We start from the raw sequence: 18,470 nt of genomic DNA, 5'->3' as shown, positions 1-18,470 counted from the left end.
CACTCGGAGAAACACATTACGGTTACCTATAATCATTGATCAAATAATTTTATTTTCTAACTTCATTAATTGTCAATAACCACCGTTTGGAAAGTTTATTTCAAACTTTCCAATATTGCGTATCTCTCTATTACACATAATTCAGTATATCTAGACGTTAGTGCCTAATATCAATCAGTAAAGGTGACGGGCGCAGATTACGTGTAAACAGTGGGACTAATCCAGTCAATGCTTATACGTGATCAATTATGCTGAGCGGCCCTCCGTCAACATATTAGACCATGTACATTTAATTGTTTTATTTTGGAAACAAGAGCCATAAATCGTAGCTAATCATATTTCACTTTTATCCATTTCAGCGGTGGTCGTTCGAAATGCCAGTATTTTGTAGGTTTTTCAAAAATACTAGATGATTTTAATACGCGAAGTGCCTGTAGGTTTTTTAAAAACAGGTTTTTCAAAAGCCTGAGATGGTCTAATTTCTGAATATGTCTCGACCTCTTTATTGTTTCCCGTTTCTAAAAATAATCTGATTATATTAAAAACAAACATGTTATTGGTGTTGAAAAATTACTGTAAATAGTTGTTAGATACCACAGGACAAGCTGTTAGCCTAGTGTCCTCTGGTAAACTTTTGTGTTGATAAATTAATTAAATTTGCTCCGCCCTCAGGTCTTCGCTCTCGTGATAGTTTCCGGATCTATTTTATGTACTTAGTGTACCAAGTTATATTACCATTCGGCTAATATTAGAGTTCATATTAGCCAAATGCATCGACGATCCGTATTTCACAATGTTATCAGTTTTATGTCTTACTTGAATCTTTGAACCTGGATTAATGTAGCTAATATTATAAGCCATATAAAAATATTCTCATGACCGAAAATTACTTCAAAAATTCAGCATCTCCATTGGCGGAATTTGAACACGCGTTGATAGCTTTGATACATTTTTTTATTGAACCATTTTGTTATCGAAACTTGCACGTATCCTGTCAAACTCAAAACTCACGTGCCCCGGAAAGCTTTTGTGACAGTTTGTTAGGCCCGTCGGGCCTTTGGCAAAAACCGACTAACTCAATTTGCTTTTTGAAACAAAAATTCTACAGCAACTCGTCACTACAACGCGCCTATTAATTTTGTGAACAATTTTTGAATTTCTATTGTTAGAAATAGTGAAATAAAAAATCACAATTATAATTAAGAGTTTTATCATTTGATGTCTCAGTTTTTATTTCTAGTAAATTCTTTATTTAGTTCGTAAACTATCTGATCAAACTGATTTCAATAAAGATAACTATTTACTAGTCAGGCAAAATGAACAGAAGAATTATATGGCATTGGCGTTCGACGAAATGAATGTTTTTATAAGAGTTTACGTATTTCTAATTTAGAGATTTGAATGGAATTTATTCATGAAACGTTTGTGTCAGTAAAACAATGGCTTCATCGAACAATATTTTAAACTTCACAACAAAATATTTCCTTGTAAAGCTATCGTTTGTCAACGGACAAATTAAAGAAATAATAAAAGGTTCACTCAAATTAGGGGCAATGAATGGGTTTAATGATAAAAAATAATTGATACACTAAAAATAAAATAAAATAAAAAAATAAAATAATAAACTCATTATCATTGACTTTTATCTTTTTTTTTGTGTATCCGTGAAAGTAAATTGTTTGCAATATACATTATTTACATTTTAACTAAGAATTGACAATACTGAAAAAGTATTTTTTAATTATTTTTAATATTTTATTCCATTGCAAATGAAAATAAAATTGCTAAAATATTAAAAGTGATAATGAAATTCTCCTGTATTTTCATCATTTTGGCACCGGCGTAGCGGCCAGTGGAAGTAGATATCGTGAAAAATAATTTAGGATGGAGAATTTCTGAAAAACTTTCAACATAAATCGGAACTTTTTGAATTTTCCGTGTGATGTAGGTACACCCTGTTATTTATTGTCACCTGCAGAAGAAATAAAACAACGCACAAGCTGATGGCTGTTTTTATTATTTAAAAAATCTAGGTGTTAAAAAATATATATAAAAGGTTCCTTTGTCATTACATTATTTCTAGGTATTTGATTAGTTTCTGTTAAAAGCACTCCGTGGAAATCTATTTTCAGAGTACCTTGTGAAATGATACAATATTTTAAATATCTATCAAATCTTTAAATTATTTTATTCTTGTTCAGTTCATAACACTGCATTAGAACATATTTTTATACTGTCCTAATCAGACCAAAATTCAAACAAAAAAAAAGTAACATAAATACTGACAAGGTACACAAATCTACAGTTCACTTAAGTTGTTTAAATTAAAATTATACAATTTCTATAGGCAAACACCTATGTGTTGAATTTGTATGAAATTGTATAATTTTAAACGTAGCGGATATAATTTTCCAGGAATTTATATATGAGGATTTCCTCATATCGAATCTCATAATAGCAAATTAAATAAATATTTCTCACATCACGCTAAATTCTTGGAAAATTATACCCGCTACGTTGGAAGACGATAAGCTCCAAAGGTTCACGCTTGCACAATTTATAGTGTGGCCACTAAAATAAAATCACTTTATTTCGACTGGTTTCAAACGATGTATGCGTGCACACAAATGATTTTACAACGAATGACTAAGACTGCGCGAAGTGGAGAAGAAAACTGATGTTTTTTGGTACTCAGTTGAAGAAAAGAAAGAAAAATCACGTTTGAAGAGTAGCAAGCGTTCGCTTTATCTTTATTTTTTTCAGACTATATTATAGACTGCAGAATAGTCGGAAGATCCATGCTATGTCCTGTTAATATTATATACTGTTAAGAATATCGCTTCGAATGAAGCTGTTCACATAATTATGATCGAACTTCACTTAGAAGTTCGTTGGATCTTCAATTTTGTTCTATTTACAGAAACGGTGCACAAAAAACTTTCGAAATGTAACGGCCACGGAGTTGATTTATTAGTTTCCGTGGCCCACGGATCCAAGCCTCACGAATTGGTGTTGCAACCCACCATTGTCGAGCATCCCATTCTCTGACGCTAAATAATTATACCTTATTTAGAATATTTGCGACAGTATCTTATTTGTAAAATAACATTATTTATAATAAAGTTTTTGAATATTTTGTTTAATGGGTTATCCGAAAATAAATAGTCTCTCTTTTTGATTTGAGCGTTGACCAGGGTCCACTTTCCAACTTCTAGTAATGGTTTAAAGGGAATTCCCACTCAATTTAAATTTACACATACATATCATAAAATGAAATGATACAACTAATATTTACCTATTTTATTATAATATTATATAAAAACTCGCATATACTAATCGCATATACAAATATACTAATTTTAATACAAAAATTATACAATTCATCGTCTTCATGGCTGAGATTCATTATCGATACGAGAAATCAAACATGCAAATAATTGCTATGGCAAAAACCACTTACCTACTGAAAATTTTACTGCCATTAGAAAAATTTACATAGATAAGTAGAATGGCAAACTACATGCTATTAAATGTATTAAAAAATAATAATATGTAGCAACGGATAGTCAGCCTCCTTCTTTTTAAGAGTCGGTTAAAAACTTGATTGTATAGCAGACAGTATACACTAACTACATGATCATCACTCATCATATTCGTTATTAGAAGCTTGAATAACTCTTTAAAACTAATTTATTATGATAGCGAGATTATATGAAACAATAAATCAATAATTTTAATCGAACTTCGATCATAAGTGATTGAGTTTTGATATTGATAAATACACTTGTGTAAATAAGTTATTAGATACAAGCGTTAACTTGCATGACTCTTTTGAATGCATAAAAAGTTATCGTACCATTTATTGTAAATCCAAAATGACCCAAATTTAGATGATTTATTTCTTTTTCTATAGTTTTAAAAAGAATACTTTTTCTGAACATTTTTGACACAATCGCTAAATAACATGTCTCACTCTCTCTCATCTAAGTGTTTTCCCGGTTTCTTCCCAGCCATTGAGCGTCGGAGCCCAGAGCCCGTTTTCATACTTTTTCGTCTCCACTCCGCATGGTCGTCGGCATCCCTATTATCAGACCATTTGGCACGCATATCATCCTTGACGATATCAAACCAGCATTTCTTAGCTAAATCGCTAGATAACAAACTTATATACATATCTAACTTGTCAGTTGATTCGTTTTACGGTATTTTATGCAAATATTTTTGCCTACGATACTCAGACAAGCTAAGTAACATTATTTTAGTCCTGACAAATTAATGATATCCGTGCATTCATTGCGCGTCAAACAATTACTTTGTGATTACAAAATGGTTGCAGGGGTTATTGAGGTCAAAAATGCAAATAAATTTAAATAATCTAAAATAGTTATGTTAGTATGAACTTTGTGTTGTGCGCATGAGTACGCCAAGCTGATAGAATCTATTAATTTCGTGTTATTTAGTTCGGAAGAAAAATATAGTACAGTCAACAAAACATGACTATTATAAAAGTATAAATATGAAAAAAATAAATTGTATATTTTTAAACAATGAATGTCATGTTGGATGGATGTTATATACATCCATCGACCACACAACATTTGGTTTGCATGTTTCCGTGGTATATTAGCAAAAAATCGTTGCCTTCTTCAATTTTATACCACATATACGTTTTGACCAAAAGTTTGCCAAAATACATACTTTGCTGTGAGAATTTTAATACTCATTAAAAATATTCTATAGAAACAGATGTTATCCCATTCGATTTAATCAGTAGTGATTGCCAAAAATCATATGCTGACATATTGATTTTATCTTACATGATCGAGTGTTTTTGTTTTCGATCCTAATTAGAACATTATTAATTATTATTTAGGTAGATGTATAATAAATTAGGCACGCAATACACATTCGATTTTTACTCCTTTTTTGTAGTGACCAAATTTTTTTATGTTATTTAATCTAATACATCTTATAATTGTGTACGCTTGATGGATGAAAAAAAATGTATGAAAGTAGCGTTTTACATCTACTACACTTTTTCAAACATAAATAAAAACTACATTTTCTTCTGGTTTGCATTGTTTTGACATTTTCTAATTAACTTTTCTTGCGTAACCTGTTGCTTGGCTGCCAAGGCGGCTCCTTTTATTTAAAAAAAATGCAACTTTTCCATTTTGCAAGAAAAGCGATAATAGCTTTTTTATTCTTGGCGACTTATAATAATGGCACAAAAAAGGGTTCCAATAATGGTTTTGTATGAAGCACGGAAATTCGAAAACCGAAACTGTTGCTTGAAAACAAAATCGGTCACATTAATCTAATACAAAAATAATATTCAAAGTATGGATATTTCAACATATAAAACTATTTGGATTTCAATAGTTAACTTATGTACATCAAACTTATGCATAAATTTTATCTTGCACATGAAAATTCTTAGTTCTTCTTAGCGTGTCGACTCGGCGAATCATATTAACGAAGACGAATAACGTCCTGTGTGTCTTATCATGTCCATGCTAAAGAATCTGTATTCTTTAGCATGGACATGATAAGACACACAGGATCAGGCCATAGTTTAGGAAGAGTTACCACACAGAAAAACAGTTCCCGAGCTATATCACCTCTTTTATATTTTCTTTGCTTCATAAATAAAAAAGACGAAATAATTTAGAAAATTTTAATAACATAATTATAATGAAACATATTTTATTATATGATGGTTGCAGAAGCCCTAACCTCAACTTATATATTAACAACACTCGACGCACGCGGATATACGAGTAGCGCGTGAGTGCGCGAACAAAACCTTGTCAAAATGTATAACTGTCAAAATGTTGCGCGTTCGATGTTGCTAAGTGTCAGACATGTTTTGTCCATGTTATCATATAATCATTCTTATTAAGAAGTAAAAGTAAATTGTGTTATGCTGATAAACGAAAGAACTACCAGATTTTGCTTTGGACGAAGACATATGGAAAAATATGGTTATCTATATACCTACCTTTTTAGTTATGTCATTTATAGGCTAATTTAATAAATGCAGATAGGTACTTAAAATACTCCTGTATGATTACCTAGAAAAGGATCGATTAAATAATAGTGAAAAATTATTAATGAAAGAAAGATTAAAATAATACTTAGTTCATTTAACGCAATGTTTACACCTAAGCTAATAGACAAAAACTTTTCTAACTGACCAATATAAAAAAAGCAAGCTGTTTAAAAAATAGTACGACCGGAAATCAATTAAAATAATGATTTCCTGAAATAAAAGTATACATTTACTTTTAATTACAAATAGGTTGTGTTATTAGCGTTTTATTATTTGAAGTATACCTATTTGCAAATAACACCATCAATATTTAAATAATGTGAATGGAACACCGGAGGATGTCGTACGAGGCGACTAATGGATAAGCAGCCTTAAATGTAATAGACAATGAGACCAAAAAGTTACATAAGTCCGTAGCGAATTTGTTGACAACAGAGAGAGAGTGTAATCGTATATAGTATAAAAATTAGAGTATTAGCCCAAAGTTCAAGGAGAAACCAGTTAAATTAAATAAAAACTCAATTTATGCAGCCCGTTCACACACCTAATTGATATAATTGATTCCGGAAGAAACACATACAATGAGTTCTACATTTTTTACCTCTTATCTTTTTATCAAATAACAATCGCGTTGGTTTTTCTCTATCGATCTAATTTGCATGTCAAATATCATATCGAGCAAAAAGTCAGAAAATTGCTTAGAAAAAAACAAATAAAACCACTGGTATTACGGTTACTGAACAGTTTTTGTTGCATTTTATATTATGAAGTGTTTATTGAATAATTTGGCTAATATTATATTTACATTGAGTATTGATACTATGTAAAAAAAATAGGAGTGCCGCCTGCGCTGGTATGGCCCCGTTGTGCGTAGACCGGCAAATTAGAGTGAACAAATGTCTTGCTATGCCTTGCCCGTGCAGAAGGAACAAACACAAGAAGAGCTGGCTTAATGACGTCAAAGATAATATGCGTTGAATAGTCTAACAACTAGGAGATGATGACGACCGAGCGAAGGGGATTCGAAAAAGTAGGAAAGCTGGCCCTGGGCTTCGACGCTTTATGGCTGTAAAGTAACAGGTAAAACGTTTATATGAGGGAGAAAGCAACTAAAGTATATCAATATTTAATGCTATTTTTAGAGCTTCTATTATGTCAATAATAGAAGTTCTTAAAATAGATGTTTCCATAAACTTATGTAAATAATATTGCTTAAATTACCAAATTAGTCAAGGCATTCGTAGCGTCATCTTCCATATACTAATCACATCTACAGTACATAGCCCATATATAGTAATAACTCTAAAAACTGTGGAAGAACGACATTGAAGCTGCATAGTGGACTGGGATTGCAACATCTTAACTATGCGCGTGACACAGATACCTGTCAATCTTAATTTGTTTAAATGTTTTGTAATTAAACTGTTTTAGATTTTAGCACAACGAGATGGATGTTTGATTTGAAGTAATACATAATTGTCATTTGACTTATGTACTTATAGAAACAGTAGATGTAGTTTAAAGAACTTTTAGTGAACTTTAACCTGCGTGCTGTCGCCATTTAGATAAAATGGCACAGGTTAAAATTAACGTCAAAGTTGAATCATGTAACCGTCTCATACACGCGAAAATCTAAAAGCGGAAAAAGTAGAAATTCTGAACATTATTAAAGATTGTTTACGTTCTCAACGTAAAAAATCATATGTTTTAATTTTTAAATTTCTAGAAACGTCTATGAAATATTAAAGGTGAAAATTTTTATCTAGCAATATTGCTGAACGGAAAAAAATGTTCGAGAACAAAGCATTTTTGTCCGCAACTGATTTTGGTGTTGTCACAGCCTGTCAAGTCAATGAACTAGATATCGAGTACAGATACCATATGACGCGGATTGGCGCACAATGCCACATACTACGATGTAATTTCTAGTGGGTGGCTCCAGTCAACCAGTGCCAGGGTAAGTAAATTCTCATGTTTTGATGTATTTTTAAACCCCGACGCAAAAAGAGGGATGTTATAAGTTTGACAGCTAAGTGTATCTGTGTACGTGACACCGTAGCTCATCAACGGATGAACCGATTCGGATGCGGGGTTTTTATTTGATAGCTAATTTTTATGCGGTGGTTCTTAGATATGTTTCATTAAAAGCGGTTCAGCCATTCAAAATTTGTAGCGAAATGGATATTGAAAGTCGGGGTATTGTTTTCTAACAAATAAACTTGTTTTACTTTGCTCTAGAGTTTTACTCAGGGGGTTCCAGATAGTCCTATATGACCATAGCTAATATGCACACATACTAATAGAATCGAACGATAGAACTATACGGACATAATGATATACATATTATCGTGACAGATTTCTATGTAGGCGTAGAGATTTCAACAAATCTCACTAGCTTTCTCTATAACTCATCACTCTCTTCTAAATTATTCACATTTTACTTATGAGTACTTCTACAGCTGATATACCTACACGAAAATATTTTTCAATTGACCATACAATACTTAAACTTTTTTCTTTATAATTTCTTTTTACAGAAATATTTAAGTAGATATCACATACTCATACAATATGGACAGTAACAAGTAAAAATAAAACATTTAAACCAATTACACATTGTATAATAAGATAAATTATATAAAAAAAATGACCTAGGTACATTCTATCAATAAAAAATCGTGCAACAGTTACAAGGAAATATTTGAAACCTAAAATAAGCGTAAAAATACACATAAATTAATTATAGTGTCAGGTTTTTTTCCAAGTCATTAAGTTGTAATTTAGAAAAGCTTAGTCGGTCTATTATTGAAATAAGGAAATTGTGTACCTATTAATTTGAAGCACATTTGAACAGGTGGTCAACAGGATACACAATAAATCTTTAAAAAAATAGTAATTATAAAATGTGTTCAATCTTATTTATTTATTTTATAATGATTCATTCTTCGTTCGTACCACATTCACCAAGGTATAACCAAATGAAACGGTATTTTGTTATGTGTTGGTGACTGTACTAATATAAACAATGCTCATATAAATTTTGCATAGGAATGTAGAATGCAAATAATATTAACCTAATGTTTCACACCAACCTGGGTACAAGACATGTGGTCATATAGCCGCCTGTGCCGACTTCATTCGGATAATACATAATAAATTTTACACATAAACTATTCTCAGGAATCAACTATTTATTGGTGAAAACCGCATCCTTGCAGCAGTTTTTGAGTTTAATGCAAACTGACGACACATAGATGCGGTAGAGGACTTTGTTTTATAATGTTATATAACCTGAATATAACATGTTTTATATCAAAAATTCTCACGGAAGCATAGCCTTGAGGTATTGCTAGTGATAAATCGCAAATATTATTTACCCACAAACGACATTATTATTGACTAATTTGTTAGTCAAAAGATTTGTGTACGCCTCGAGGAATATTGCAATGTAGCAATAAAAATAATCTCTTGTACCAATTGGACCTTCAAGCTTCGACCCAAAAATTAAAAATTCCAACCGTACAAAAATATAGTCATACATTTAACCATCCACAAGATTATACTCTAAGTACGTAGGTACGTAGGTATGTACGTATACAGAAGAGTAGGTAATGGTCGACCTCTAAAAACAAACCGCAAGCAGAATGCAGATCTTCTTTGTAAGATAGTTTACGAGCACTCATAACCGAAGTGCATCCACGAAGAAAGAGAAGAGTACAGAGGAAGAGAGTGAGATCTATCAGGATCGTGGTAAATGGAAATCTCTAGTCTCTGACTACCTGCATGGAAAATAACGTGATAATATACTCTATTTTTGAAGTGGGAACACGGTTTTTGTGTTAAGATTTCGAATGGGTACTACTTAGATGATAGGGTCGAATTATTGAGATCTAGCAGGTACTAGACATTATAATAAATTTGTTTTGCCATTCATCAACTAAAAATATTTATAATTATATAGCGAATTACAGTTTTAATGATCTTGTATGGTCTTTGTTATTCACAAAACAATACATGTCAATCAATAATTTTGGACGCCTTTGTGTCAAAATGAATGTACCGATTGTTCAAGGGTAGCTACCAATTATTTAGGTTACAATTTTTTATTTGAATATGATATTTCTATTATTACCCGACTGCAAGGGAAGGGTGTTGTTTTTCTCGCGTATCTTATGTATGTACCTATATATGTATTCTTTATTATCTCATATCTCCAAAACCGCTTACCGTGTTTACATAATTCGCGCGTCCGATGGAAATAAATACAGAAACTGCCACTTCACCTAGAAACGTAGACAAATATCTATGACTACAATTACAAATATTTATCTGCATTGGGAATCGATCCCAGGACCTCCAGATAGCGGGCGGGCGTGGGGACCACTACGTCATGTAGGTCGTCAATTCAATAATAAGTGCGTCTTGTTGAAATTGATAGTGTTGTTAAATAACCATTCGAATATGTAACTGAAGTTGAAACACTAATCAATTGTAACAGAACACTACAGAACCTCCCAGAATTCAATTAAATGCATTGATAAGTTAGTTAGTAGACTATCTGTTCATCCCGGCTGAAATCGAGTAAAACCATAATATATTAGACAACTAAATCTTTCTCAAGAATCTTCATAATTTCAAACTAAATCACTCTATTTATTGGTGTAAACCGTACAAAAATCCGTCCTGTACTTTTTATACCTGAGTTTATACCGTACAGAAACATAGACGCGACAGGGGGACACCTTTTTTATATTAGATAAGAATACTGCAACTACTTTAATTTTAAATCACAGATAGATTTCAATAGAAGTTAAGAATTTTATAATCCCAATTATATTCTAAAATCATTTAAATAATTGGAAGCTAAAAGTGATATCTATGGAAGGTCACGAAAGTACAGGAGTGATGAAGGAAGGCGTTTATCAAGCATTGGAACATGACTATAACTCTAAATAAAATAAACAAAAATACGAGTAAATTAGGTTGTATTTTGGAATATATTCGCGCAGGAGTCGCGCAAATATTTTGTCCATCGTTGGTATGAACATATGTAAAAAAAATATTGCTATTGTAAATTTCCTGAAATTATTTCTCTGTAAATAAAAAAACAAAATTTCAATGTTTAGCAAGTAAATATATATATGTTTGTTATATAACAAACATATATATATTTAATCCATATATTTACTTAATATATATATAGTAAGTAAATATATGGACAAATTACACGGATATTATAATTATAGAGGATAATGGCGGATCCAATGCTACAAACATTTTTGTCGCAAATGTTATTTTTTCTCTATTACCTAAACTGTCTTTGCCAACAATACATGTCAACACATGGCTACTAAATTTATAGCAAAACACTTGAAGATCGTAAACAGAAGGTTTAATGGGCATAACTCAGCCTCTACACGTCTAGAGCATAGCCGCTGAATAGGCACAATATAATTTGAGAAGCATATTTGCATGAAATGTAGCATCTTAATCCATCATAAATAATAATCCTAACAATATTATAAATGCGAAAGTAAGTTTGTTACCTCTTCACGCTCCATCTATTGGACCACAATCTTCTTGAAGTTTGAAGTATGAAGAAGGACATAGTGTACTTTTCATCCCGGAAAAATAATTGTTTGCGCCGGAAATTTACGCGGGTGAAGCCGCGGGCAAAATGTAGTTGTACTATACTATATATTGTATATTGGAATGTTAAAAATACTAATTATGAGCTGAACGAAAATATATCTCTCATCAAAAGAGATTTTTTATTTATGTCACACGATATAATTATTTTGCGAAAATTCTTTTTAATTTTCTACTTTTCCCCGAAATTCATTTGTAAGTTAATTAGCTGTTTCTGGGTAACAGATTTAAGTATGCGTAAGTTTCGGAGCGAACTAGCTGTGACAGATAGATAGACGCACGAGTGATTTTATAAAAGTTTCGTTTTATAAGTTTTTTTCCTTATCGTTTGAGTATTCTTGAAGAAAAAGGAAATATTCTAGAACGTTGCTATCCTAGCTTTTTTAACAAATAAACATTATTCTTATTGTAGAAAAAATACACCTCATTCCAATAATTTGGAATGACTTACACGAATGAAATAACTTAAGCATTTAGGTTCGGTTGCACCGTCAACTTTGACGTTAACTTTAACAAGAACAGAAAAATGCAAACTACGCCATTTTGTTTAAACGTCGGCGGCGCGCCGGTTAAAACCAAATTAAGGGTGATTTGCACCAGTCAACTTTGACGTTAAATTTAATATGCACGCCACCATCGTTTAGATAACATGGCATACCTACACGTTTTTATGCGCATGCGAAAGTTACCGAACCTAAATGTTCACGTCAAGTCAAATGCTTTAAGCTAAATGTTTAAGTCATTTCATTCGTGCAACTGAAACTCGTATATCACAATTCGCAAAACCTCAAATGTGTATAATCACACTACATGTCAAAACAATCTAACAAAGGATATTGACAGTCAGCGGCGTGTAGAGACAGAAATGCAATTATGTGCAAAGTTGTCGATAAATGATCTATTACACACGTCAATATTGAAGTATAATTGTACTACAGTACAGAACGTTCAGTCAACAACACCACAACCCTATACAATATGTATTGGAAATTCGCCTCTAATACCGCCTATAATAAAGTTTCATGCAGGGAATTTTAATTGCGGTTGAATATTCACTTTATAATAAAACACATGTGAATTAAAAAGATATCGCGTGGTACGAAAGAACATTTTTCAATAACACTTACAGAAACTTAGTGTCATTAAGTGATATTTCCACACGTAAATGTCGCTTAATAGGGCCTACCTCTATACACTAAGGTCTAAGGGAATCAATTATATATTGTTTGCCCAAAAAGCTGATTTTATCAGATTCTTCAGTCATCATTAATTTTATCAGATGCTTACAGCTGTAATTACTCGACAATGTTTTAGTTGATTTCCTATCATATGTGGAGGAGATTGCCTACAGGCAATCCTACTATCTCCTGTATTCCCGAGTAAAAAACTTTCCTTGTTTCCATACTAATTAAGCCTGGGTTTGGCGATCACTAGGATCTCAAACTACATTATCTAGCTCCCATTTTTCACCACCAATGCAAAAAGAGGGGTGTTATAAGTTTGACCGCTAAGAGTGTTTGTCTGTCTGTGTACGTGGTACCGTAGCTCAACAACGAGTGAACCGATTTGGATGTGGTTTTTTTGACAGCAAATTTTTATGCGGTGGTTCTTAGATATATTTAGATAGATAAAATTGTAGCGAAATGAATATTGAAAATCGGGTATTTTTAATTTGTCTAATAAATAAACTGGTGTGTTATATCCATTTCTAGTTAGAATTGCCTACATCAACATAGGTAGCGTGTCATTAACTTTAAACACTAGCCAAAGTTCTAACAAGTTTTTTTACTCAAGCATCGTATAGAAAACAACATCCTGCCTGGCCATGGCTGTAGGTGTAAATCCAAGAAATGCTGTCTTGATGTCGTCAAGGATGATATGCGTGCCAATGGTCTCACAACTAGGGATGCCGAAGACCGTGCGAAAATGAAGAAGAAAACGTAGGAAAGCGGACCCTGGGCTCCGACACGTCAGCTGCCAACAGCTGAGAAAACAACCGGAAAACCGCCCAGATAAGAGAGAGAGAGAGAGGGAAAACAGCATCCGTGAGTTTTGAACTTTCAATATTTTTCACACAAAACGATTTTTTCTTTTACATTTGAATGACCTTCATTATCATCAACTACGCTATACTTATTAGTTTTTGTGGTTAGATCAACCTCACTTGCATTTGTACATACGTTTTGTTTACTCATTACATTTTTTGTATGTATTTACGGAAGTAAATATATAATGTAATGACACAGGAACTAAGTGGCGTATGCACACCTAATTACAATTACTATTGTTCTATTGTTTGTTTTATACCTTCATAAATATATATTAGCGCATACGCATTTTGCGATTATGCATACATACGACCTTTCTAAATGTGTCAATCATTTTTTTTTTATTTGCTGTTCAAGTATCAAAAACTTAAGATATTATCTTAATGGTGAGAATTGAATCACGATATGAGAATGACTCTATTTGGTGTCGTGACCAAAAGACCCCGATGAAGTGAACGCATAATTAGTAGTTAACTTAATTAACTAAGGGCAATAGGCGGTAATCATGTAATTTTAGATACCTATCGATGTATAGATAACATGGAACAATTATTTAATTTAAAAAATAATAATTTCGTTAATTTTTGCATAAATGCTTTAGTCGACTCTTTTGCTTTTGCCCTTGTACTTTAATTTTTATTTTCTTCTCGGTAGCGGTCGATCCGAAATGCCATTTGTAGCTTTTTAATACATTAAACTATGAAATTTAAGGTACTATTAATCCATACTAATATTATAAATGCGAAAGTCTGCCAGTCTGTTCCGATTTCACGGCTAAGCTGCTGGACCGATTTTGATGACATTTGTTATGCAAGTATTTAAAGACCCCCGTTCAAACATAGGCTACATTTTTTCCAAAATCAACCCCAAATTACTATAATGGAGGGTGAAAGTTTGTTTGAAAATATTCTGTACCGCTTTTGCAGATAAATTCACGCAGGCGAAGGTGTGGGCAATATCAAGTTTCAAAATAAATCCTTTGACTTCTAGAAAGGTATATTTGTTACGTTCGTATAATTGCTTATAGTTTTAAAGATCTAATTCAAACCTAAAAAAGAGAAAAAGACATGGTAGATATAACATTATTTGAACAATAACATTTTAAACTACGATTATATAATCAAATTAGAAACTGATACAATTTATTTGTTTCTTATTTTGGAATCTACTTTGTTCATAGCAGAGTACCTATGAATGTATAGTCTACATAATTAAGACAATATATGGTGTTGGTCTAATTAGACAACCTTCTGACTACACACTATAGACATAGATTTAGAGGCTTTAACTCCTCGTTAACATTAAATGGAAATATTGTAAAGGTTGACAAGCAAATACCATACGAGATAAGGCTATAAGGTTGCAATGTATCAGCGAAACTCGTTGGCGGTTTGGCATTCCTATAAATTGTGTAATTTGAAGTTGATATTTGATGGTATGACGTTTAATTTTGATAACAAGAGCAATGCATATTACTGAATACAAACCATCTATCCGTTGGTTGAGGCGATATCATATACCGATATTAAATCGATTACTCATCTTGAAATGCCACTTTTGATGAGTTTGGTGGAAATAGACGCCGTGAAGCAAGATTTCTTTTTCTATTTATCTTCGACCACGTACATAGCAACGCAATGATGATTATCAGAGATTCCATTATATTTTAAGAAGGACTATAATGACATCATCAAAACTAAGTTCTATGTTGTGCAATAAAATATTTTAATTCTAAAGCTTATAGAGAACTATACCTATATTTGTTTGACATGATAATTGTTTCGGTGTTTAAACAACGCTTTGTTTTATGGTCGATTTGACATGTTTATAACACTATTCATTATACATTTACGGCTCTGCCGGTGAGTGGTCATGGCCAGAGGGTCACGGCTTCCGTTTATCCTCACCTGGGTGATCAATGCTAAGATATTGCATACGAGTTTACATTTTACAGCTAAAAGTACAAATTACCTAGTTTAAATTTCATGGATAATTCAATTACATGAAGAAGAAAAAACATCGGTGTATATAAAATGGTTTCGTTTGTTTTTTCAGTAGTTCCTCTACAATTTACTTTGAAGTTCGAAGGAGCCTTTGTATATTGCGTATTATTGAATAAGTTCTCAAATTCACGTAAGATATGAGTTTTCGTACAAACAGAAACAAGTGAATAGTATACGTAGCACCAAGTGAGTAACCTATAATCTCGTGTGAATTATACTTTAAGTGTAATAACAAAAAGCAAATCATCTAACACGATGCATATTACCATGTTAGATAATATTTTACGCAATTTCTTATTATCATTAGCATAATAACTATGTTGTTGTACTATGTGTTTGATGACACGATTTTAGTACAAAAACGGTTAATTTAACATTCGGGTTTCCCGTCTCATTCTTTTGTTATAATTGTGTGAATTTTGTGTGTTTTGTTGAATTAATGTTTAGTATTATTTAATTACTTAGATATCTTAATGTTATACAATCGTTCTTTACCATCTTTGTGCTGTTTTTATATAATAAATCATTTAAGATTTTAGCTCAGAAAATAGTCAGTTTCATTATTTAAAAAATGTGTAATCTGTACACTTTTATGGTGGTCGTGGACATTTTATAACCTCTCAAGTTTTATCAATATACATTATGAAAAATATAATGAAGATCGGTTAAGTACTTAGCTTTATAGTTTATCACTTACTTTTTAATTAATCCCTTAGATAGATAAATAATAAACAGATATGAATACATTATAGTACCTACTATTCAATGTCCCCCAGTGGATATCGTACGAGGTGAATAAAAAACACAGCCTGCCTTGGTAGCTGATAGTTCACAAGCAGCATTTCACTGAATGGTTGACGTGTAATAGCCGGATAGTCAAAGATTTTCTTATTTAATTTGCACTGAGCTTCGCGGCATACACCTAAATCCAACTGGCAAAACGCGAGGGTCTTAAAATATATAAAACTGTAATTGCAGTGAATCAAAGCATGATCAAGCGTTTATAAAGACATTGATATGCAAAGTAACATTTAACACGTCATACATGATCCTGATTGACAATACAAACAATACAGCAACACTTCCTACAAGCTTTGTATCTGTATGGTGCAATGTATGATGTAACAGAGAAGTGACGAAAAGTGACGACTCTATACGGTATGCCAGTGGTTCTCAAGTCGCACCTAGTTTTTATAATTGAGAAAATAGCAACACTTGCATTCATTGAAGTACACAGCGATATAGATAAAAATAGGTAGAAGTGTCATTAATTTTTAACATGATATTATATTGACATTTTTTTAACTTTTTTAAAATAATTTTGACTAAGCAAACAGGCATGTGATCCATCTAATGGGGATTTTAAAATATTTTTTTTTCTCAAATGCGGCGAAGTGTCCATAATGATAGCAGCATTTTATAGGAATAAAATGCAATGTATTTGCAATAATATGAATAAGAAACAGTAAAACACAAATTTTAAAAACTATGATGCATATAAATTGAATTTGAGAAAATGGGCATATTTAGTCTTCTATATTTTGGGAACCATTTTGCTTTGTCATCGTGTGCATGTAGGAAGGCGCTCCAGTTGTGAAAAATCAATTCGTGCTGCTTGAATCTGACATTTCCTATAGTGCATGTGGTATGAAGAAAATAATACCTACTGCAATATATAATTGACTAGATGTTGTCCGGGGCTTCGCTCCTGTTGGAATTTTGAGATAAAATATAGACTATAGCAATCTTGGATAATGTACCTTTCTAACGGTGGAAGAATTTTTGAAATCGGTTCAGTATAGTTTCGGAAATTACCCGCCTCAAACATACAAACTCACAAACGTTCACTTCTATAGAATAATAGTATAAGATTTATCATTTTATACTGGAATTTGACTGGAAAATTTTATATCGGATTTTTCACTAGCTATGTTCAAGTGCATTATATCGCAGTAAGACAAAGCCGTAACATAGTTGTGACCCTAGGGATATCATAACATGCCCCAATATAGTTATACGAAAGTGATTCATTACTATCTTACTAGGAATGTAATTATAAAACGGTTCCAGTTTAGTGATATAATCATATTACTAGATTCATTTTAGTGAAATAATTGTAGGAGTGCAGTGTGGGCCACTTTTGCAGTGCCTCGAAAACTGTTAATCATATATATTCTCGACGAAATATTTATACGAAATTTTAAACTACCAAAATAAAGAACATTTTCCTCTTCTAACTTAACTATAATTGTTTTTAAAATTATTATGAAATTCGACTTGTAATGCAATAAATCAATGTATGACGATAAATGAATACAAATTCACTTAACCCCAATGTAAGTTAGAGACTTGTAACTCATATATCACAAACATCAAAAACCCAAATCAATCTAAGAATATCATTTTCCATCTGACCGATGATTGAATCCGCCGCATCTGATGCAGAAGTCTAGCGTATATATTACAAACTTTATACGTTAAATGGGTTACGCAATCAAAAATATTCTTGGACTATAGATTAAAGTAAACTTTCTATGCTACTTAGACTATGCTGTACTAAAGTTGATAGAATCAGCCTGATCAAGGTGATTTTGCGTGACAACGGTGTCAGTAAAATGGCGGTAAAATTTATAGATCGTAAAATTTGATGCGGAATTTCAACGCTTTGCTTAGTTGAATTTCCTTAGAAGTTGTTATATTTTGTGCTAGCGGTCCGAC

General features: G+C 32.1%; 1 long non-coding RNA gene across 1 annotated transcript in view; it reads left to right on the top strand.

Moving 5' to 3' along the window:
- Positions 1 to 7,947: 7,947 nt before the first annotated feature.
- The window catches only part of LOC135309699 (uncharacterized), a 107,426-nt gene continuing 96,903 nt past the window's right edge, over positions 7,948 to 18,470 (top strand). The window contains exon 1 of the long non-coding RNA XR_010369867.1: positions 7,948 to 8,009. This is a non-coding gene — a long non-coding RNA (uncharacterized LOC135309699). The remainder of the gene's footprint in view (positions 8,010 to 18,470) is intronic.

This window comes from Plodia interpunctella, chromosome 4 (assembly GCF_027563975.2).
Source record: "Plodia interpunctella isolate USDA-ARS_2022_Savannah chromosome 4, ilPloInte3.2, whole genome shotgun sequence".
In the NCBI taxonomy this organism is placed as follows: domain Eukaryota; kingdom Metazoa; phylum Arthropoda; class Insecta; order Lepidoptera; family Pyralidae; genus Plodia; species Plodia interpunctella.
The sequence above is the reverse complement of the archived record's forward strand: the minus strand, read 5'-3'. Positions and strand labels throughout refer to the sequence as shown.